At 45.1% G+C, this 25,037-nt stretch overlaps 1 pseudogene across 1 annotated transcript in view; it reads left to right on the forward strand.

Moving 5' to 3' along the window:
* The window catches only part of LOC308310610 (forkhead box protein P2-like), a 17,746-nt pseudogene extending 6,164 nt beyond the window's left edge, over positions 1-11,582 (forward strand). The window contains exons 4-6 of the transcript XR_013966265.1: positions 1,152-1,495; positions 4,376-4,405; positions 11,297-11,582. The product of XR_013966265.1 is annotated as a forkhead box protein P2-like (transcript). The remainder of the gene's footprint in view (positions 1-1,151; positions 1,496-4,375; positions 4,406-11,296) is intronic.
* Positions 11,583-25,037: the final 13,455 nt, after the last annotated feature.

Genomic DNA, 25,037 nt, shown 5'->3' on the forward strand with positions numbered 1-25,037 from the left:
TTTTAGTTGATTTTTTTCCCCTTTTAAAATAAAAAAACCTTTTTTAATATAATATCAAACATGCGGGTTCAGGAGTTGTCACAGGCTGTCTCAGAACCAACTTGGGAGGCGACTTTGAGCGCCGTTCCGTTCTTTCGCCCATATTCTTTGCATATTCGGAACAATTGCAGCTTTAATCACTTTCAATGGGAAAAGTGTCCAAAATAGCAGATTTACAAGCTTACAGTGTGGCGGCGATGAGATGTGTTGTGAGCTTGTAGATTGGATATTTTCACTATTAATCATACAACAAAGTATATACTTAAACACCCACTTTGTTGACCCCCTAAGGGTCTATACTTGGACCCCTCAGAGTTTTTCCTTTTACACCAAATCGTCTCACCTAAAATAGCTTGTTTGCTTACTGTTGCGGCGGTTTATAGGCCGCCGCGAGGAGCTAAACATGAGATCAAAGAGACGCTTGTATCTGACGCGCACGCACTGAATTCAGGTCCATTCCAGCTGTAGGTTTTACCATTTATTCTTGTCACCACACGTAAGTTACAACAGTTCCCAGGCTTTAGATATAACTGAACGTGGTTGTTAAGGTGAATAATGGGTGCCATTGATACGGTCAACAGAATTGTCTTCTCCCACTGCTCACCACCTCTCTCTATTCAACTTCCCTCACCCAAGTGACAGGTAACGCCATAAAACTAGAGTGGCAGCGCCCCAGCCCCGGTGACACGCCCACTACCTGTGCAGTGCCCATTAAAGTGACATACCTTACGTGACGTCAATCATAATAGCACATTAGAATGCCACACATTACGGCTCCTACACTTACTATGAAATGCCCAGAAAAGGAACGCTGAGGGCTATAAGTGGTTTAACAGTCAAGGGAACACAATTGACGTGAACGTGTATATCTCTCCTCTCTCTCTCTCTCTCTTCTCTCCCTCTTTCTGTCTCTTTTCCGAAACTCCATGCCTCTCATCTTCTCACTGCCCTGCTGTGTCCTGCCCTGCCCTGCCCTTAAATCCATTCTTCCCCTAACTTCTCCCACCTTCATCTTGCATATCCCTCGCCCCATCTCCTCTCCTATATAACATCCTTCCGGTCTTCATCCATACTCTTTCCGTCCAACGCGTCCCTCCCTCCCTCCCGCAAAGGCGGCTCTCGCCGAGACCTCCCTGCCTCTGCTGGGGGCGACGGGCCTGATGAGCTGCAGCGCCTCCGGCCTCCTGGGGGGCAGCCCGCACCACCACGGCCTCATGGGCGGCAGCCCGCCCACGCTGATGGGCGCCAGCCCGCCGGGCATGATGCAACACGGCGCCAGTCCGCCGGGGGGCGGGGGCCTGATGGTGGGGGGGAGCCCCCCGGGCGGCGTGCTGAGCTGCAGCCCGCCCAACCTGCTGCAGTCCATCCACGAGGAGCTCAACGGCTCGCTGGACCACCTAGTGGACACCAACGGACACGGCAGCCCTGGCGGCTACTCTCCCCCGGGACACATGCAGTGAGTCACCCCGTCCGTCGTCGTCGCACCACACTTAACCCATTCTGACCTGAGATCAGATTCATACGAGGTTTCCACCAGGACACACACTGGTCTGATTAACCCATTCTGACCTGAGATCAGATTTAAAAAATATCGAGTCGTTCTTAGCAGACCTACAAGCTCGTAGCGCGCCACTCGGTGGCGCGCTATGAGCTTGTAGATCTGCTATTTTTCAATAGCTAAAGCATAACATGATGCTATAACACCAAAATGGGTTCCCGTTCAGAATGGGTTAAAGGGACATGTTAATGACGTTTAGAAGCTTTAGAACACTTTCCTGGGGGTCTTTATGTGTGTAATATGTGGTTTTAGATATTTTAGATTGTAGCAGCGAAGCACTACCTTCCCCACAATTCTTTGGTGCACTGCTCCTCCTTGTGGATAGGGGGGAGAGCTGTCTTACTGAGACAACATGTAGTCCAGGAAGGAAGGAAGTGAGCCCAGTGTCCATGACATCAGAGACACACACACAGAGACACACTGCTACAATCTAAAATATCTAAAAGCACATATTACACACATAAAGACCCCCAGGAAAGTGTTCTATAAAGCTTCTAAACGTCATTAACATATATGTTTTTGCAAAAAGGGTGAAGTGTCCCTTTAACTGTACATTCACACGAGGCGACGACCTATAGACCGGTGGTTTTCAAACCCTTTTTTTTTCATATCAAGGGGTCCATTATGTATATCCGGCCTTTGAGCCTGCACGGACAACCATTTGATGACATTTAACCTCTCAGAACCTCAAATTTATAATTATATTACATTTTGTTGTTGTCCGTGGATAAGGATTGTGTCCACAATTCCATGCTGTATTGATGTTGGTACCATATAGCAGGCAATAACAGGGAAACTCAAATTGTGCAGAGTACTAGTAAATTGTGTAATGCAGATTTGGTTATACCAACTCTCCATAATTTAGCTTGGGGACCACTTGGAACCCCCTCAGGGACCACTGGTTGAAAACCACTGACCTAGACAAATATAACTAGAGCCGGTCGGGGCTCTAGTTATATCGGTCTGGCCGATATATATACAGTATGTCGGCCTTTATTTGACCGCATTTATTTCGCTGATTTTTTGTACCTTTTGAAAATGTTCTGAAATAGCAGAAACCTGCGAGCTCACGGCGTGTCCACGATCCCACGTTCATTATACTGTGATGATTTAGTTAATGTTTATTTTCATATGTCATTTTAACAAACTTTAATCGGATCAATGTTTTATTTTATTTTATTATTATTTAAAGACATCAGGGTCTAAATCTTTTGAGCGGTGCCTCCGCTGCTCCATTACGCAGCTATGTCTGTCCCTATGTATGTATGCGTGCCCCGGTGTCCGAGCGCGGAAAGCTGCAACACGGTATATAGCTCTGTCATTTCTCGACGGTTTCGGACGCGGGAAGGCTCGCCGGAACAGGGCCGGCCCCCTAGGCGTGTTCCTGGGGGGGGGGGGGGGTCTGGATGTTCCGGGGACCCCCACATGGTATCATTTCTCAAAGATTTGTTTTCCAAAAAAAAAAATCAAAGTACAGTGCAGAGCACAGTACACTACAACACAGAACTGTAACAATAAATGTGTAGTTGCACTGCTCAGTTCACACAGGTGTGATTTTTTTTAATTGAAAAAGGAGACAACCTCAAGCTCCAGCCTGCTGCAGATGTTCTATTATAGTGGCATCCGTTTGGTTGAAATAACCTTTTATTCATTAAAATATTCCCGTATCGGAGCTTTAATGTTCAGCCGGCCCACCAGCTATATATACCGAAAAGCGATCAAAGACAGGAAAAGCTCAGCGGGTTTAACCCATTCTGACCTGAGATCAGATTCATACGAGGTTTCCACTGGGACACACACTGGTCCGATGAACCCATTCTGACCCGAGATCAGATTCTAAAAAATGTCAGTCGTTCTTCGATTTTTACAAAAATAGCAGACCTACAAGCTCGTAGCGCGCCGCTCGGTGGCGCGCTACGCGCTTGTAGATCTGCTATTTTTTCAATAGCTAAAGCATGACATGATGCTAACACCAAAACGGGTTCCCGGTCAGAATGGGTTAATATTTGGATTCTTTGGACGCCGCTTATCTCGCCCCCGAGATTTAATCCATTATCAAGCCGCGCGCGCTCGGCCCACGATAATACACGTATTCAACTGAAGACAGTTTGCGTGAGCCCACCGAGATGGAGATGTAGGGATTTAGCCAGGAATCTGACCTGGAGAGGGCTGTGAAAAGGGAAGGCATCATCAGCTGAACATGTTGAACCTCCCCCTGTTTCTATACTCCACAGCCTTTGTTAGTTTAACCCGTTTAGGCCTGATTTTCTTTTAATATCTTCTAAATCATGACAGTTTTTTCTGAAATACCTGTTTCTGTATCAGCGGTGCTCAAATATTTCGTGTCACGGACCCCAGAAATTATCTGTAATTTTGCCACCGACCCACATCTGAAAATATGTTGTTCCAGGGACCCCCTCCCCCCCCCTCAGAAGCAAAGATTTCAGTTAAAAACGTTGCCTCTGAAAGAATATATATTCAAACATTTGCGCCACATTTTCACGGTGCCGCGCTACGAGCTTGTATAGATCTGATACTTTTCAATAGCTAAAGTATAACATGAATTAACGCTTAAAACACCCAGCGGTGTTCCCGCCCAGAACTGGTTAATTGCCTGATAAATGTATTTAATTCGTGCTAGGAGAATGTTCTCCCTGTGACTTCAGGGCAAGGTTTAGATTCTATAGCATAAGCATTAATTCTCTCTGTTCTCTCTCCCCCACTCTCTTCCTTTCTCTCTCTCTCTCTCTCTCACTCTCTCTCTCTCTGATACATTAGCTTCGACAAGGGGCTCTGCTCATACCTGAGGTATGTTTGTGTTTGACGTTTCAGATAACATTTATACTCCGGTCCTATAAATAGGGCTCTATCAAACATGTATACCGCCTTAATTACGCCAGTGTCTGCATTGTCTGGGTTTAGCTGCTATGTTTTATGTAAGACTTCCCATTAATATTTAGCGACTAACCGTATAGCATTAATTACACCAAAACCTCTCCTTTTTTTAATGGAGCTGAGAGAGAGAGAGAGAGAGAGGTGTTTTAAAAATTCATATCATGTGACTTTCAGGAATGGGTGTGAAAGTGAGATGTACTCCACCTAAATCACATACAAAAGGAACCGCACACACACACGCACGCACACGCACGCACACGCACACGCACGCACGCACACGCACGCACGCACACACACACACACACACGCGCACGCACGCGCGCGCAGTGGTCCAATGTACTGTAAACTGTGTATATATATTTTGTGTTGTATTGTTCCATTAGTTCCATTTCATAATGATAACTGCCACAGAACTTGATTTTTTTGTTTTATTATTATTATTATTATTATGCCTTTTTTTAATAAAGCAAAGTAACTAGTTAGATTCATAACTTAAGAACTAGTAAAGTAACTAGTTACTTATTTAGAGCAGTAACTATAACTATATTATACCCTTACTGGAATGGATAAGGTTCAAGGTTGTACTTTATTGTCATATCTTGTGTACGGGTACACAAAGAGTCAAACCTATCTTCGTTTGGCTTCCTTACAGACAATGCAAGACATGTAGATAGCATAACATTCAAACAACAAAAGCACAGCAAACAAAGGGACAGAATAAGAGTGCAAGAAAGAGCATCCAAAGAGTAAAAAATAAAACGTGTTTTCCCTGTAGTAGCAAAGTTATAGGTAAACTGTACAGTGTGTGACCAGCTTCACAGTAGGTTATGTTGCATATACAATTTAGCATTGCGAGTGTGTGACATGTGCGTGCATGTGACGTGTGTGTGCATGCGTGTGTGGTGTGGCGTGCGTGCGTGGCGTGTGTGCATGTGACGTGTGTGCGTGCACTGCACATGCATGTGTGAGTCCTACATTCAGCTGTTGGGATGTGTTTACCCCACTCTGCAGAGTTGGGTGTTAAGTGAAGCAAAATGTGTCCGGCATCAGACAGAATGTAGCCACTCCCCAAGGTCGTTCAAGTTTTAATAACCGTACAGCAGCGACTCTTATCTATTCCCCCTACTCTCTCTCTCTCTCTCTCTCTCACACACACACACACACACACACACACACACACACTCTCTCTCTCTCTCGCTCTTCTTTCTCTCCAGTCATTCCCTCCCTCCCTCCCCTACTTCCATCCCTGTCTTGTGTATATACAGTATAGCCAGGACATCCTGAAAATGGAATAAATGTGTTATTTTTCTCACAAGTCTCTTTCCCCCGTTTCAGCGTTTTAAATAATGGAGTGGCTAGTAGCATTAACTAAAGAGTACACTACCTTGTAGGCTGTTCACTCTCTCCCTCTCAGGAGAGGACTCCTCTGGATCCAACAATTAGACAAGCCTTTCTGTCCCGTCCTCCTCGCCCAAACATCTAAAGGTTAAAGCTATGTGCTTAACCGCAGCCCACATAGCTGCGGGCCATGTTCAAGTGTGTGTGTGTGTGTGTGTGTGTGTGTGTGTGTGTGTGTGTGTGTGTGTGTGCGCACGCACACGCCAGTTTCAGTGTGTAGTACGTGCCCTCGAGGCTTTAAAAGAGCAATATCCTAGAAAAGGCTAAAACTAGAGCAGACGATTCTTTTGATTAGAATCCCAAACTTCAGCAAATCGCCTGCTTTACATCAAAAGAATGGAGATGGGGATCTGCGCGACTGACCACACACACACGCGCACACACGCACGCACGTGCACACACACACACACACACACACACACACACGGCCAAACTAGAGCCATCTCGGGGAACAGGGATATGAAACGAAGTTCATCATTTAACGTTCAAATATAAGGGGTTCAGTTCATTAAGATAAGTGGGAAGAAATTATAATAAAATACATTTCCACGTTATTCAGTGGGCATTTGGGCCTATGCAGAAAAGTGTTTATGTAGGCCTAAAGGTATCACTATGTATCACAATTTTATTTTCATAAAAGTAAAAACAAACTAAAAAAAGAAAGAAGAAAATCATTCAAATTCAATTTCTGCCTTTTACACCGTGATACATTTTCCAAACCCCATTTCTCTTCCGGTTCTGTTCTGGGTGTTACTTTCCGTTTTTATATCACAGTCTTCTTCCAGCTGTCGCGTCTAATTGTTTCCCCGCTCTTCGGCGTCGCTTATACTGACTGACGCACAGCTGCTATGATGAGCGTGGTCCCGCCCACTGATTCTCCCCACCACTGCCACCTCCTCCTCCTCCTCCTCCTCCTCCTCCTCCAACACCACCTCCTCCTCCTCCTCCTCCAACACCACCACCTCCTCCTCCTCCAACACCACCTCCTCCTCCTCCTCCTCCTCCACCCTCTCCTCTCTCCACCTACTGCATGCCACCAGGCCTACGTAACGGACTAATGACCTTATTTGCATCCCTGACATACCTCTGCACCATCGCTGCTGCTAATCTCCCATTGATGTGAGGGCAAGCATCTCTTTTGATGTGCACGTGCAGTTGCGCACGCACGCGTGCACACACGCACGCATGCACACACACACGAGTCATACGGAGCACCTTGTTTTTATTTACATTGCCGGTGTGTTCCGTTCACCCCCGAGCGACGTATTAGACTTAAACGGCTCGTCCACGTGACCTGATAAAGTGTCACACGCCCAGGCAAATAAGGTGTATTTTTTTTTCTTTTCTTCCTCAAAGACATCGAAAACATTGTAACAAGTCCTCCGCCGCACCGTACTGTATGTGCTAATGAGGTATACAGTAGCAGGGCGAGCCCTGTGTAGTAGATGAAGTAGTACTTGTGAAGACAGCACCATCTTGGGGAATGTTCTCCTTCAGAATGGAGTGGAAGTCAGTGCATGGCCTTGCATGGCCTTATTATTATTATTATTATTATTATTACTACCCTTACTATTAATATTACTATTACTACTATTATTATTATTATTATTATTATTATTATTATTAATAATATTATGCCCAAAATGGGATATCCAAATAATTAACTGATTTGTAATTCTTTGTAGATTTTTGTTTATTTGTTTGTTTAGTTTTTTTTTTTCCTCCCGTTTTTTTGTTGTTGTTGAGAATTGTAAAGAAAATGTAAATAATTGCGGGAGAACGTATTGTCTTTGTGCACCGTGGCCGACAGTCTTTATATTGGTTTATAATATTGTCTCACCTCCCTCTATGTCAGTGGTCCGCAAACCTTTTCATGTCAAGGACCCCCACCACATTGACACTAATTATTAGCCCGCGGACCCCCCATTTGATAAAGGTATGCCAGGGACCCCCATATAAGAGAAGATTTTTTTTACGGCTCTAGCAGTGATTCTCAACCCGTTTAATTTCAAAGACCCTCAGTTTGACATGCATATATACGGACATATAATGGCATTTCTATCTCTGAGACCCCACTAAAAATCAATGCTAATTTAACTCTGAGAGTGTGCAAACTATCATTTAGCTGAGGACCCCCTGGAACTGCCTCAAGGACCCTTGGGGGGTCCCGGACCCCCACTTTGGCACCCACTTGCTCTATGCACAGGAACAACGCATATCCTATCCACCACACCTTCAACATCCCAGGAATAGTCATTCATTTGTCTCTGGAATATTAAAGTCATCTGTATATGACCTCCTTAAAATTATTTTCACCCTCCCCACACCTCCCGCAACCTCACACCACCGATGACAGCGCGAGGCCAACCTCTCTCTCTCTCTCTCTCTCTCTCTACACTCTCTCCCCTTTTCTCTTTCCCGAGTCTTGGGGGATTTCCTGATGCATCCTACGTGTCAGAAATAATTAGGTTTTGTCAGATTTATCATTGTGGCACAAACCCCTGCTCCGTGACTCGGGCCCCCGGATCATGTTAAGCCTTGTTTGTGTGTGACAGCATTATTATTCTTGTTAGTCGCCCCTACACTCTTCTCTTCTCTTCTCTTCTCTTCTCTCTCGGTCTCTGTCATTCCGCCCACTCCTCTTGGTGTGGACACACCACTGCATCCTTCCTTTCGGGAGCTTCTCTCTCTCTCTCTCTCTCTCTCTCTCTCTCTCTCTCTTATTGACGGCGGCTGAAGATATTCATCCGTTTAAGTGTTAAAAACATGTATCGTGGTGTCCGAGAGTGAACTGCCGGGGCCTGAAGTTGATTAATGGCGGAGTCTAGCTGCCTGCTTTCTGCCTCTCGAGGAGCGACATGCACAGCCCCTGCATATTAACGAGTGGCTGCTCTTTCTATTAACTAGATTAAAAAAAATAAAAAAAAACACCCTCCTCCTCTCCTCTGCCTTTGCTCCGGGGGGCTTGGGGATGAGAAATTCTCCATTATTTATCATGTGGCCTTTTTTTTTTTTGCCCCTAACCCCCTCCACCCACCCACCACCACCACCACCACCACCCCTTTTTCATGTATTTCAACCTGGTGTCATCAGTAAACTTTTAAATGCCAAGCGTGTCTGGAAACATGGCGGCTTAATATCGCACCCCAACCGTTCCCCTTCATGCAATTTGCATGGGCTTGCTTACTGTAGACGTGAGGCATCACGTCGAATTAGCGTCTGGGCAAACAAACACGGTTGTTACACGGGGGGGGAGGGAGGGAGGGGGGGGGGGGCTGGTTGACTGTTCGCCGCGCTATATAATGCATGTAATGACAGTTTAAATTCCCCATTCTCACGGATGCCTCGCCCCAGCGCTGTCAACAAAATGCTTACTCTGCGGATGCGGGGCGGAGCGGCGTGTCCCCCCGTATACACCGGGAGGAGGATGCTTCTCTCTGTTCTCTGTTTAAGCTAATTGCTCCCACTGACAGTCATGATGTGTTGTATTGGCAGAACGAAAGCGTGCCTGGTTTGTGTTGCCTTGTTGCCCTCTCTCTCTCACATGTGTTCTAATTAGAGGAGATTTACAGACAAGCCATAAATTGGACGAAGTGGGGACGTGAAGTCAACACATGCCCTCCAAACTAAACACAGTAGCATAATAAAGTGCAGGTGTATACGACAAAAATCTCACTGTTCACTGTTATGTGTCAATTTGGCCACAGTCTCAGAGTTAAACTGGGGATAGCAATGTGTGCGCTTGCTGCGGAAGAATGTTTGTGTTCCATAATAATTCACACTACACTGCATTTATATATCTATATTGTAGTAATGTATATGTCCAAAACCATTACCTTTCAGAAAATGGGGAAAACAACTAAAAAGGGAATTCGCTTAACCCATTCTGACCTGAGATCAGATTCATACGAGGTTTCCACTAGGACACACACTGGTCTGATTAATCCATTCTGACCTGAGATCAGATTCTAGAAAAATGTCAGTCGTTCTTCGATTTTTCAAAAATAGCAGACCTACAAGCTCGTATCGCGCCACTCGGTGGCGCGCTATGAGCTTGTAGATCTGCTATTTTTCAATAGCTAAAGCATAACATGATGCTAACACCAAAACGGGTTCCCGGTCAGAATGGGTTAAAGGGCGAGACCACTTTGGTAGAGGTTTGGGTTGAGTTACCTTGCCATGATGTAACTCCAAATTAATCAAAAGTTATTGCTCCATTGATTGAGTGATTAGAAATTGATAATATGCTCCTCATTGACTTACATTGTACGCTGAAACAGCTCTCAAAGTCACCCTTTTAGTGAGTGAACAAACACAAAGTTGATTCAGACAATATAGAACATCACCAAAACTCTTATTAAACTTTAAAGTTTTTCTAACATTTTGCCATTTTTATTAGGAAGAAACCCCAATCAACAGGAAGTTAACATTAACAACAGGAGGTTAAACAAAATAAAACAGTACGAGATTTGGTGATGTTCTATATTGTCTGAATCAACTTAGTTTTGTGTTTGTTTACGTACTAAAAGAGTGACTTTGAGAGCTGTTTTAGCGTATAATGTAAGTCAATGAGGAGCATATTTTAAATGATCAATTTCTTAATCACTGGAGCAATTATTTTTGGTTTCTTGTCCACAGTTGGAGTTAACCCATTCTGAACGGGAACCCATTTTGGTGTTAGCATCATGTTATGCTTTAGCTATTGAAAAATAGCAGATCTACAAGCTCATAGCGCGCCACCGAGTGGCGCGCTACGAGCTTGTAGGTCTGCTATTTTTGAAAAATCGAAGAGCGACTGACATTTTTAGAATCTGATCTCAGGTCAGAATGGGTTAATCAGACCAGTGTGTGTCCAGTGGAAACCTCGTATGAATCTGATCTCAGGTCAGAATGGGTTAAATCATGGCAAGGTAACTACGTAACACAACCCAAACCTCTACCAAAGTGGTCTTGCACTATAAGAAAATAATATGTAGATACAAAGAAAGCATGTAGTGTTGATTTTGACAGCAAGTTTTACTCACATTTTGGTCACCTAGAATGCTTTAGTGTTAGTCTATCTCTATGTATTTTGGCGGGCCTTGATGCCGTCTTAATGACTGATTTTACACTTGCTGAAAATAGCCAGTCAGCTACATTTTCAGCATGCAAACCAAGTGTTAAATTACTTATATATTGGGTCTCTTGTCCACTATAGTCCCTTCCTAACATTTGAGTCTAGTTTTGAATATATTTAGTCTTAGTTTTAGTCATCATAGCTTAGTTTTCATTTAGTTTCCATTTAGTTTTCATCGGGGAAAAAGGGTAGTCGACAAACATTTTTTGTCACGGTATTAGTCGACGAAATGGCGTATAGTGCTCGGATGCAACGGCCCCTGACCCCTGACCCCTGCCCCTCCCCCGCAGGCCGCAGATTCACGTGAAGGAGGAGCCGCTGAACATGGACGACGACGACTGCCCCATGTCGCTGGTGACGACGGCCAATCACAGTCCGGAGATGGACGACGACCGGGAGCTGGAAGAAGGCAACCTATCGGAGGACCTCGAGTGACCTCCGGACGCAGTGGGCGGGGTCACTATATATATTCCTCCGCCCTCTCTCTCTCTCTCTCTTTCTCTCTCTCTCTGTCTCTCTCTGTCACACACCTGCAAACACTCTGCGAGACTGCGGTGAAAACCACTCCACACGCGACCCCAACCCCAAACACAGATGACTCTGTCCACCACTGAGACTATTTATTGAGCATGCGCGTCCGGGATCGGAGACTGCCCCCCCCCCCCCAAAGGAACTCTTTGCTGTAGCCCTTTGTAGGTGGGATGTTAACGGTGGGGTGGGCGAGGCAGGCGAGAGGGGACCCCCCCCCCCCCACACACACACACACACCCAAAAAAACCACAACAGGCATGAGATGTCTGTCTTTTTGAAGAGAAACTCTAAAACTCTTTTGAGACACCGTCTTCGTCTCAGATGGCCCCGGGCTGCGATGCGGTAAACGTGGACGGACGGACGGACGGACGGACGACAGTTGGACTCACGGATTTGGGGGGCAGAAAAGACGATAATGACGGCGCCGAGACAAAGCGAGTGAAGTCCTGTTCTGTAGAAAGCTAACGGCCTCGTATACTGCCAAAAAAAATGAAAAGAAAAAGTGGAAGACGTTTTGTGAATAACTCGAACCCCCCCGTCCCACCAACCCGCCTCCCACCCCCCACCCCCCCCCCACCACACACACACACACACACACACACACGCATCACCGCCATCGCACCCTGCACCCCTCAACCTCACCACCACAGTAGTTGTTGATGTCCACACAGACGATTGCCGGTCAAATTCAAGTTTCTTTGCTCTGTTATCATTTTGCACAGATGTGGTCTCAGAAATTAGCGTCACTGCCTGTATGTCGCTGCGATTCTATAGAAAAAGCAAACTTCTTTACGTTCAAACCCCCTTTATTTCATTTGTACTTGCCCACCACCGTTCATTTTTATGTTCATGTTTTTTTTTTGATGCTACCAAACTGTAAATGCCATTTCCCCCCCGAGTCACGCGTGTATCTCATACACGGTGCCGTTTCCCCCGAGTCACGCGTGTATCTCATACACGGTGCCAAGACTGTTGCAGCTATACAGAAAACACACACAAAAAAAAGTAAGACAGAAATTATTGTTGGCTTCCAGTCTTGTATCTGTTTGTGATGAAAAAGTGGATAACTGAAAATTGAGATGGGGGGGGGGGGGGGGGGGAGACAAAAAAAGATATATACTAATACTCGCATAACCTTTTTTTCTTTAAGGTGTGAGGCACCATTAACAAAACAAATGCATTTTAGCGTTTTTACTTCTTTATTTTTTTTCCTTCGTATTGCTGTTTCTCTCCTTACCTCGCCACCTCGTTCTAAAGCTTTGTCTACCTGCAAACCGTCACAGGCAACAGCTAGAAACCAAAGCCAACACTAGCAATGGCCAATAGCTTATAGACAGAACGCCAACCAAAATCTCCTCTTGGTCCGCCTTCTGTGACTTTAAGACAAAAAAGAAAAGAAAAAATAAGTACAAAGAGAAGCTTTTTCTTTCCGCAAAACTACCTTCAAATAACCTCTGGGATTGTGTCATTTTAGCCCTGTACAAAGACTGACCGAGAGAAGACAAAGACAAAGAAGAGAAAAAAAAAGGAAAAATAATCTGATTTTGATGTGTAATTTGATAACGCGTAGTGTGTCCACGTTGGGAGTGATTTAAGGGAGTTATCTGCCAGACGTACGTACGCACGGGGGTTCAGGGTGGGGTGGGGTGGGCTGGGTGGGGGAGGGGGTGTTATGTGATGTGATTTTAAAACTTAACAGGCTTTTTTTTCTTTTCTGTGCTGGTGACTTGACTGGAAGAAGAGCAGCTAATTGTAGAAGTGGATCAAGACCAAAACAAACTGTTTTGTGTATTCAAGTGCAGAGACGTTGTGAAGACCTTTTTTCTTTTAGTAGTTTTTTTTCTTTCTTTGCTGTTCGTCATCGAGTCTCTCTAACCCGGTGAATATGTAACGTTGCTTAAGTGGAACTGGCAAATTACGTACCAATTCCTTGGCTTTCTGTTCGTTGTTATTTCTTCTTGTTCATTTTGTTTTGCCGAGCCGCGTCGAACCGAAACTGAAAACATCGCTAACCAAACGTATTTCAAAGAAATATCTAGTGAAGCCAAATAAGTCATAATTTCAAGTTGACATGGAATGATGTGGCTTGGGGTATACCGTTGTAAAAGCAAATAATAATAGCCATTGTGGAAGAGGATAACTGAGGTGAAAGAGACAAAAAAAACAGACAAACCTTTTCTAGGTGATATTTGCATGTCATCAGAAAACTCATTGTGTGGTTCATAGCTTCGTATCTATTACAGTGCAGGTTGCGTTAGCAAAGGAGATGTTTTGTTTACTGCACTAATGTGATCTATAATGGTAGCCAGCATTTTTCTATTGCATTTAATTTAGTATTTTCAGTGATACATGATGAGACATGTTTACCGTGGCGACTTGTCTTGAAGATCAGTTTTTGTCGGCACGGAGCAGGAATGTGGCTTGTGTTCCCCGTTCAGTTTGTTTTCCTCACAGCCGATGTCATCTAGAAAAGTATCGTTGCTTTAATGGTCATTTCCGTTTTCAATCAAACCAAAGTTACACAAAATTCTGCCTCCTCTAGTACGGGATAAAAAAAAGAACGCTCAAACAACCAAACAACGCGGCACACACACACACACACACACACACCCTTTCTGAAACGAGCATACATGCACACACATGGCATGCTCTCACAAACGGGCCCTGAGCATTTCGCGGGTCTGTCAGCTTTTTTTCTCTGTCCTTGTTTGGGGTGATAAACGCCAGCTGTAGTCAAATATATGCTGTCGAAAGAGCCGACTGGCCGGCTTTGTTCGGTACTGTAACGAGCCTTGAGTGTCTGCCTGCTTTGAGTATAATGGAAACACACTGTGCATCATATGTTGTTTTCAAGTGTCGTGCCAAGCCAAAAAAATAAAAAAAATGAAACTGGCTGTGTGAGTTGAACACACAGACACGCATACGGTACATACAAACGCAAACAAGCACGCCAAGTGTATGCTGACACCCAGTCCGGTAAACGTGTGCACACATGGACACAAACACACACACACACACACACACACACACACACACACACACACACACACACACACACACACACACACACACACACACAACACCGTTCCCACGCCACAAGGGTGCTGAATGAACCCAGGATCAAAGCTCTTATCCCTTCAATACGTAGCTGGAGTCAGCAAACAATACAAATGGAGAAAAAAAAGCACTTGAAGACCACATTCATAATAATCTTATCACACCAAATAAAAAAGGATGTTGCGTCTTTCGAGAGAGAAAAAAAAAAAGAAAAAAAAAAAGAAAGAAAACCAAGGGTTCTCCCACTTAACCCAAAAATGGCTTTCGGGGGGAAAAGCTTCTACCTCTGCACAAACTAAATTTCAGAACAATTTTACTGACAGATTGCACGAGTTTCACTAGAATGCCACAAGAAGCTGTTAACACTTTATCTACAAAGAAAAGGAAAAAAGAAAAAAAAAAAAAACTTGGAGAGGAAAAAAAAGCTTGTCTCCCTGCGGACGAGACGAGACGCTGACCTGACGTTTACATTCCTTCTGCGTCTAGATATGGAAAGATTTGCATTGTAATAGGTTGTCCTTTAAACATTTGTAGAATGATACTGTATAGATTACCTGTAAGGGAATATTGTGTTTTAAAAATGCATGTCTTAAAGAATTAAAAAGGAAAAAAAAAAAAGAGCTCATTTGGTGGACTGGAAACGAGAATTGATCTAGAAAGAAATATAACTACAAATCATGGGGGGACGATGGCCTAGATGTACGTGTACGATGCATAGGAAGAGTGCATACCTCAAGATATACAGTTTTGTTTTGGGAAAAGCATTGAAACACCTGTCAGTCACAGAATGCATATTTACCTGTAGATTTGCATGGGTTTTTGTATAAATTAAGTAAAAAGAAAAAAATGTCTAAAATAGTTGCTTGCACATAATACCAGAAAGACCTCCAGAACTGCGATCTATCTGCTCCTTTCACCTAGATTTTAGGATTGTCTGGATTTTCTGGGTTGATTTTGTCTGTATTTTGATAACTGTGCATACTTATGTAAAACAAAACAAAAAAAAAATGTTGGTGGACCCATAAAATTTACCAGACTTTTTTCTAAGCGGGGGATAAAAAATTCTCAGTGTTTCTTTTCTGACTTAACATTGAATTTTTACTGTTTCTCTCTCTCTCTCTCTCTCTCTCTCTCTCTCTCTCTCTGTCTCTCTCTCTATCTGTCTCTCTCTATCTGTCTCTCTCTATCTCTCTCTCTCATTGCTCGCTGAAGAATATAGCAAACCTGCTTTTTCTGCATCTGCTTTGCGTAGCTGTAAGGCTTAACCTAATGTGTGTATTTATTGCTTGTACCTCTGTGCATACTTTATGAAGCATTGTGTCTGGCAGTGGAGTCATGTATCCTTTCTACTGCTATCCTCTAATAATTGGGAATGTGATCCCCTTATGTATACAGTAAAATCGGGACTGTAGCAAACACATATGTCTATGTAATTGGTGGATACACATTTGTTTTTATTCTTTGATTTAATTCCTTTATTTTTTTTCCCCCCCTCCTTTTTTTTTTGATCGAGGTTCAACAATTTTTCTTTTTGATAACTTTTCATTACCGTGTACTGTGTCCATAATGTTTAAGATACTCTGACATTTAGAAGGTCATGGTTGAGAATTGTAACGGCTGTTATTATTTTCTGTATTCATGGCTTTTCACTGCTGAATAAAATAAAGGACCAAAACTAGGATTTGAAAAGCAACTGTGTACCTCCAGCATCAGGGATTATTTTTTATTATACTATACATACACACACACACACACACACACACACACACTCTTCCATCCTCTCCGTAGTCACATGCAGTACACTTCAAGGCACAGCCATGAAAATCTTGATGTGAAGGGGAAAGGAGAAAAAAAAAACAATTAAAGTTTAATGTGTGTTACAAGTTCTCTCCTTTGTTCTGTGTTGCAGTGCCCGTGCAGAGTCTCGATCGTTTAGATGACCCCGGGACAAGCCGCTGGACCCATTAATGGCTTTTAGGCTCCGTGTATGATCCATGAAGCCGTGTGTGTTTCCCAGAGTGCATTGCAGCTGTGCTGTGCTGTGCTGTGCTGTGCTGTGCCGTGCTGTGCTGTGCTGTGCTGTGCCGTGCCGTGCCGTGCCGTGCTGTGCTGTGCTGTGCTGTGCTGTGCTGTGCCGTGCTGTGCTGTGCTGTGCTGTGCTGTGCTGTGCTGTGCTGTGCTGTGCCGTGCTGTGCCGTGCTGTGCCGTGCTGTGCCGTGCTGTGCCGTGCTGTGCCGTGCTGTGCCGTGCTGTGCCGTGCTGTGCCGTGCTGTGCCGTGCTGTGCCGTGCTGTGCTGTGCTGTGCTGTGCTGTGCTGTGCTGTGCCGTGCCGTGCTGTGCCGTGCTGTGCTGTAAGAACTGGTTCTGGCTCAGTCCCTCCAAGCTGCACTTCGGGGGACGTCTCATGAAAAAAAGAAAAACAAGGCATTTGGCACAAACCACACTAACGGTAAGTACTCCATGTGTTTAAAAAAAAAGGAAAAAAGAAGGGAATAAAAAATGTAAACAGCATACTTTATCTACAAGCTCACATGTCGTATCACTTGACGTAAATTGGCTATTTTTTATTATTGTCAATTTCTTATTATTTTTGACACCTAACACCATGTGCACCGTGAAGTATATAAAATAGAGCAGTGGTAATGGCAGCTTTCTTTTTTATTTATTTTTTCTGGTTTCATAATTGTACCAATCACCTATACAATAATATTTGCAAGGTACAGTTCAGTAAAAAAAAAAAAAAAAACACAACAAAAAACAAAAAGAAAAGAAAACGGAGAGAGAGATTTCTTCTTTCTAACATTTAATTTTCATTTTCACAGAGGCAGCAGCAGCATAACCCCTCGACACTTCAAGGATATGGGGTGGGGGTGGGGCGGTCTGGGGGGGCCACCCTTCAACTGCCATGGCGTTGACCGGTGAAGCGCTATATATGACGAGCTGTGTGGCTAAATCAACTCCGGTATATAGCGCGGCGGTATCTTCTTGTATCTACCACACCTTGTCGGTCATGGCGCGCTGACGCTCGCCGCAACACGCTCATTGAGATTCAAACGGAATCTTACCATGACCAATAGGTTGCCCATTAGCCCGTCTGTGTGCCGAGAGGCCTCCTACACGTTCCAAAAGGGTGCACGGCTGAGAGAGGGGGAGGGGAGGGGGGCACACAACACCCCCCCCCCCCCGTGTCTTTTTTGAAACGTGTCCGCTGGTCATTTAGTCATAACGTGGAGAATGTGTGTTCTCCCTGTGGTGTCCCGCGAGAGGACAGAAAACAGCAATTCTGTATATATTAATTTTCTTTCTTCTCTCACGCACAAGCACACGCATGCACGCGCGCCCGCACACAAATAAATTGGTATTACTATAAACTTACGAGGACATAAACGTTTAGTATTGCAATAATTCATAAATGGCATTTGGATCTTTTTCACGGGGGGGAGGATTAACCCTAAAACTAACCTCTAAACCCCTAATCCTAAACCTGAAACTTTTCCTAATTGTAAGCCTAACTCCCCTTCCTCTCTTCCTACATAATGTTTAACCACAAAACCACCCTAACTCTTTCATTATTGTCCTCCACACACACACACACACACACACACACACACACACACACACACACACACACACAGAGAGACACACACAGACAGACACGCACACACACAACCCCAAATGACAGTCCCAGGCATCAACCATGGCAGTTCTCCTGTTATCTCCTCAATGGCGTTCCGGCGCATTAGCTGGCTTGCGAGGCACTCGTCTCTCACTCACTCTCTCTTCTCTCTCTGTCTCCCTCTCTCTGTCTCTCTCTCTCTCTCTCCCCTTTTCCCTTGCTATTTATGCACTTGGAAGTGTTTGTGAATTCAAGTGTGGGGAAGGCATGCGGAGCGTGCAACAACAAGGGGGCTGGCTGTGTACTACACAACATCAGAGGGAGCTCCGACATTAAAGTGCGCGGAGGAGCGGCTCGCGAGGCTATACAGAGAGAGACCCCGTCTTTCAAAGGCCATGAAATAATAATGGCTTGTGGTTAGAGAGAGGTATCCGTGAGTCACACTCGCTGCTTTTCATAAAGTGGAGTTATTTACAGTGCGATGAATAAAAGAAAGGGCTAGCTGCTCGGTGGTTTTCCACATGAACGGCATAGGGAGAAAAAAAGAAGTCCCTGTTAATACACTGTGGCAGAGCAATAACAGTACACACACAGCCAGATGAAGGGATGGAACTGAAAGAGTAGTCTGCTTCTTAAATAGGTCAGTTGATAGCTTTCAAACCAAAATATTAAAAGCAAGATACAAGACATAGTTTTCACTTATACAGTGCACCGGGAAATCATGAGATTTAATTTAAACGACACAGAATCCGATTTATTTGCACGGTAAAAAAACATCCAAAATTACCCAGGCGAGTGACTGCATTTTCTTTCAAACAAACCCAGTTTGATTCCCGCATTTATTACCATGATGAAAACGCTTTGACCACGCTTAACACAATTAAGTTATTCGCTCTGACTTCGTAAAAATTGACCTCTACTCCGGATTTTAACGCGCGGCACCTTGTTGTGTATCGGACCTAAGTTCAACTGCTTCCTCTTTGGCACGTCTGAATCACGTATCTTATTCACACGTTTTTACCACGTCAAAAAGTGTATACTTTCGCTAAGTGTGGTATAGTTTTTAACCCATTCTGAACGGGAACCCATTTTGGTGTCAGCATCATGTTATAGCTTTAGCTATTGAAAAACAGCAGATCTACAAGCTCATAGCGCGCCACCGAGTGGCGCGCTACGAGCTTGTAGCTCTGCTATTTTTAGAAAAATCGAAGAACGACTGACATTTTTTAGAATCTGATCTCAGGTCAGAATGGGTCAATCAGACCAGTGTGTGTCCAGTGGAAAACCTCGTATGAATCTGATCTCAGGTCAGAATGGGTTAAAGCCTGCGGCGTCGCAGCTGAATGCACATGCAAGTGAAATCCTCACAGGGTTTCCATTTATCCATTTCTAACTGGTCTAGAGTTCACAGAGTGCATACGGGGTCCATTTGTAAACTCTAGCAGATAAATGAACAGTGTGTAGTTTAACCTCACTAGACATCCCAGTGCCGCCGTGATGAAAAGGCGCCTGGCTTTGATATTATCGCTGGGATGGGAGGCCTCTAGACCCTGATCTGAAATTAGTGCATTCTGGCAACATCCATTTCATCACCAACACTGACCAATTAGGTCAATTTAGACGCTGTGCCCTCGCGGGACGGAGTGGTAAATATCTCCAGTCACACGGTATATTGATTGAGAGTGCAAGTAGACTCGTTCGTCTCTCTTCAATCTCTCTCTGTCCCTCTCTCTCTCTCTCTCTCTCTCTAGCTCGCTGTGTCTCTCTCTCCACCCTAGCCTGCCCCCCGCCCCACCCGATCCACTCCTGCCTGACCTGACAATGCGTGTCGGGCTCTCCAGAATACCCGCGCCCCCCGGGCAGCGAAATTGCCTGCTAAATAGTCCGAGGCAATGGCAACGCTAATTGAGATCATCATTATTATAATTGCGGGCCCTGGAAAGCACGGCGTCTTAAATAATTTGCATTGCTCTCGAGTTGATATTGGAACGCGGCGCGCGGAAAATAATTGCATCGCTCGGAGGCACGTCGGGTTTGGGTTCGGTTGACGGTGGTGGCGGTGGGCGAGTACAGCGCTCATGTCACACAGCCCCCCACCACCACCACCACCGCACACACACACACACACACACACACACAGCCCGGTGCCAGTGTTGTGTGCCATGGTAGCCGTGTTCCGTGTCGGACGCGGTCACGCCAGTCACATGGTTGTCTTATCAGCAACTCTGGAGGCACGGAGAGCCCGGCTGTCTCCCTGACACACACACACACACACACACACACACACACACACACACACACACTGACCACCACTCATCCTTCCTATAATGCTAATGTGTAAAAAGAGTTTGAGGAAACAGAAAAGTTAAGTGCAGTATACGTCATAATGTTCAAAAACTAAGTGATGTCGACAAAAATGTAGCAGGAAACGGGAAGTAAAACAGGAAGTGACATGCACACATTAAACAGGAAGAGGAAAGGAAGCGATTGAACGAATGGGATTGCAGCACAGCCGATAATGCATTGTGCAAAGCCGGGTCCCAGGGATCCTCAGTGCTCCTTCAGGGGGGGGGGAGGAGGGGGGTCCAATTGGTGACCTAAGGGCCACATGCCTTTCGGTACCAAAGATGAAAGATCTGATAATGAATCTGATCAGTGCAAATGGTCTCCACACTGTAAAATAATGTACTCTCAGCGTTAAATGAACCCTGCATGCAGGCTGTTTAAAACCTGGAACCTGCCCTATTAATAAACAAATATGTCATCTTGTTCCACAGACAGAAGCCCTGCTGAAGGAGGCTGCAAAGAAACGATGACCCAAAACTCTGGTCGTGAAATTGCAGATCTACAAGCTCACTGCAGCGCGCTGGCTCCAGGGAATAAATCCGGCTTGATAGATGGTGGTCGCATCATGAGCCAATGGTAGGTCTATCTATATGTCTCGCATCGTGTGACATGTGATGTTGCCACGACGGCCTGCCGTAATGTATGCAAAAGCAAACGTCTTGCGTCTCCACAGAAACAGGGATTAACCCAACAGAGTGGAGAGAAAGTGCTGATGTTCATGAATTCTTGCCCGTGGCGTTACCTACCTATACCACCTATACAACACACAGACTTACAGGTATGCGCGCAGTCGCACACAGACACATGCACATCTTGGCCTTTATCTCTCTCTCTCTCTCTCTCTCTCTCTCTCTCTCTCTCTCTCACACACACGCATGCACACACTTCCAGTGTCTCCCACCTCATGTATTGAGAATTATTTTCGGAATTGCATAATTGCATAGGACCTATAGGCCTATACCGGTACTTTCTGTTATAGCTAAATAGTAGAAATCCCTGCAGTCCCATGTTTTAAGCCCTATTTTGTATATTTATTTCAGTTTATTTCACTCCCGACGCGTTGCAAGTTAACGCAACGTGTTCTGAAAAACAAACAAACAACTTAAAAAAGGACGCCAGCTTGGAAGTGGTTAAGGGTTTTTAACTCTATACGCATGCCTGCTTTGCTGCCACTTAAGGTGGTTGCACACCGGCCGCGTTTTCGGAAAACCGATAAAAAATAAATCCGAATTCGCAAACCTGGTGTGTTTGACATTTTTAATCTAAACCTTTTAATCTGTTTGAAATTTTGTCCACGGCAAAAAAAAAAGAAAAAGAAGAAAAGAAACTGTAGTTAAAAGACACATACATACATAAATCAGTAAGGCTATAGGCACGTCAAAGACATTGTTGATGATGGTGGCATGCAGAGCTAGTGAAGAGAGAGGGCAGGGGTTTGGGGAGTGGGGGGTTTAACTGCAAAAAAAACCTCAAAAAAGGAAGGGGGAAAAAAAAACAAGAAGAGAGATATCTAGCATTAGGAGAGGGAACGGTGGGTTAAATCACTTACTGCGGATTTTTTAATGACGTTTCAGTGTTCCTCGTATAATTACTCTTCAGCGGAGACGGACCGTAATGCTGTTGGACAGCGGAGGTTCAGGCTCGCTAGCTCGCTTCATTAGCGTGTCATTCCCGTTTCACATCACAGGGCTTTAATTGTAATGCTGAATATGCGCGCCTCTCCACCGCGGAGTAGCCTAATCAAAGTGGACCCCCTTGTATTATTAATATCAGAAATCAGGGCCCCCGCTTTGCTATATTTTTTTATAAATAAAAGAATACAGACGCATAAATCAGCTGTCATTTATTAACCCATTCTGACCGGGAACCCGTTTTGGTGTTTAGCATCATGTCATGCTTTAGCTATTGAAAAATAGCAGATCTACAAGCTCATAGCGCGCCACCGAGTGGCGCGCTACGAGCTTGTAGGTCTGCTATTTTTGACAAATCGAAGAACGACTGACATTTTTAGAATCTGATCTCGGGTCAGAATGGGTTAATCAAGACCAGTGTGTGTCCAGTGGAAACCTCGTATGAATCTGATCTCAGGTCAGAATGGGTTAAAGCTATGGGCCCCGGCCCCGGCAACATAACCGCCAGACATGGCACCCAACCATCCAACCAACCGACAGACAGACCGACCGACCGACCCCCACCCTTCCCTATATTCCTCCTTCTTCCATCTCTGTTCTTCCTCCCCGCATCACTCATCAAGATTTAAAGAGAACAGGAGAGAGAGAGAGACAGAGAGAGAGACAGAGACAGAGAGACAGAGAGAGAGCAAGGGGGGGGGGGAAGAGGGGGCCGACATTAAATATACATACTAATTCCTCCGTCAAGTAACTAGATTACAAAGCAGGTGACATTGCGGGCACTCGAACACTCAAATGATTGGCCATAATGAGGGGAAGGGAGAGGTGAACGCGTGCACCGATCGCTCGCTCAGAGAGAGAAGAGAAGAAAGGATGGAAGGAAGCATGCATGAGCTCGACAGCTATATAGGCAGAGAGGATTGAGTGACAGAGGGCAGCGAGAGAGGATGGAGAGAGGGGAGGAAAGAGGAGTGGGACGATGTGAGATTTACATTTAATGGCAAACAACTTTGGGAAGCGAGAGAGAGAGAGAGAGAGAGAGAGGAGAGATGGAGAGAATGAGAGAGGAGAGATAAGCCGAGACAGAGAGGTATATAGCGAGAGACCATGAGGGTGTTGTGGATGAAACGGTGTCTTTGAGAGAGGTTGCATGAAGAGGACACGTTCGTCTTCTTCCACACAGGGTTGTGCTGACCAGCCAGAAAAAGAAAAGAAACCCCATAGCTATAGTGGCTGTCGGAGTGAGAGTATATCCCTGAACCAGCTAATCCACAGCACACACTTCAGGACTGAAGGGTAGAGAGATGGCACACAGGGCCAAGGATATGAAAGTATAAAATACCTGCAGCATTGGAGCTTGTGCAGGGGGGGAAAGATAGAGGGGAGAAGGAGAGAGAGAGAGAGAGACAGAGAGAGAAAGCTCTCATGCCCATCAAAAGGAATGTGATTTCTCCCCCCCCATAAGACGGAGCTATTTGACCACTGCAGACTGTAGCGACGGCATTGTGATTTTTTAAAATGTGGTTTCTACTGTATATGTTTTAATTAGTACTGTTTTTCGCACATTTTCCTGTTGTTGCTTATTACATTTTTGATCAAATATCTGTTGCCTCTGATCAAGGCATACCGTACATTTACCGTATATACATTTGCTTGCAGTGAATGCATTTCCATTTTGTCTGACATCATTCCTCTCTTGGAACGAGTTTGCGATTGGCCAGCCCCCCCCCCCCACCCCGGGTCAAGATGTGAGGTGAGTCGTTGACACTGGTAGCCATGACAACCCAGGGCAGCGCCACATTCTCAGCTGCTTCCCATCAGCGTGTGTGTACATACATGCGCGCACTCATGCGCACCCACACACACACACGCACACACGCACACACGCGCACACACTTGCTTGCTTCACCTCTCTTATGTATACACAGCCAAGAGCAGGGACGTGCACACTATAGAGATCAAAGGGGGCTTCGGCCCCTGCCCACTATGGTGAAAGAAATGCAAATGCCACTCCTTTCCATGCCATGCCTGAAGGCAGCATTCAGGAGAGTTGCTTTTTTTTCCCCCGAAGTCTCCTGAACGTGAACACAGTATATGTTGCGTTGAACTAATTTGTTTAGAAATCCATGTCGTACATATACCGCATCTCTACTAGCTAAAGAGAGCTGGGTTGTCCAAAAGTGGCCGGATTTCAGCCCCCCGCCCCTCTTAACACTCTCTGCACGTCCCTGGCCAAGAGTGATACAATGTATCGCCTATTGTTAGGATTAATGTATAGACCAATGCAAGAACATGGCAAACGTTTGAACTCTCGAGGGTACCCGTGACGGCACATGTTGACTGTTCTGTCCCTATCGGGTCATGACTCGAATGGCTCGCCTAGCGGTGCGCTTGGCGGTACCTCTCGCGGCTTGCGCCGTATAGCCGTGATGCAAGTCTGATGCGAGACAGAGACTGATTGCGACATTGAGGGGGCAGAAAACAGCCCTGGTCACGTGGTTCATGTACTCGCGCGAGCCCATAGACTCCAATGCATTCCGTAAACCTTCCGGTTTGTCCCTTTTCAATAGATGTCTATGTAGAAGAGCCTATAGCTGGCCCCGTGAAGTGAACGGAGTTGTCGTAACTCTGCCTTACTCTATGGCTCTGGTCCAGGGGTGCCACAGGAGAATTATTTGGAATTCCATTGAGACACTTCAGCTCAGGATGAACCATTTACCATTTATTGCAATGACATCGCATTTAGTATGCCTCTGCTCATGTAATATTACATGAAAGATGACCTGTGCAACATAATACACAATCTGAGATCGCAAACAGCAGTGGGGACAGCAGCACGAGATAAAGACA

This window comes from Protomyctophum bolini (genome assembly GCF_963924005.1).
Source record: "Protomyctophum bolini genome assembly, chromosome: 23".
NCBI lineage: Eukaryota > Metazoa > Chordata > Actinopteri > Myctophiformes > Myctophidae > Protomyctophum > Protomyctophum bolini.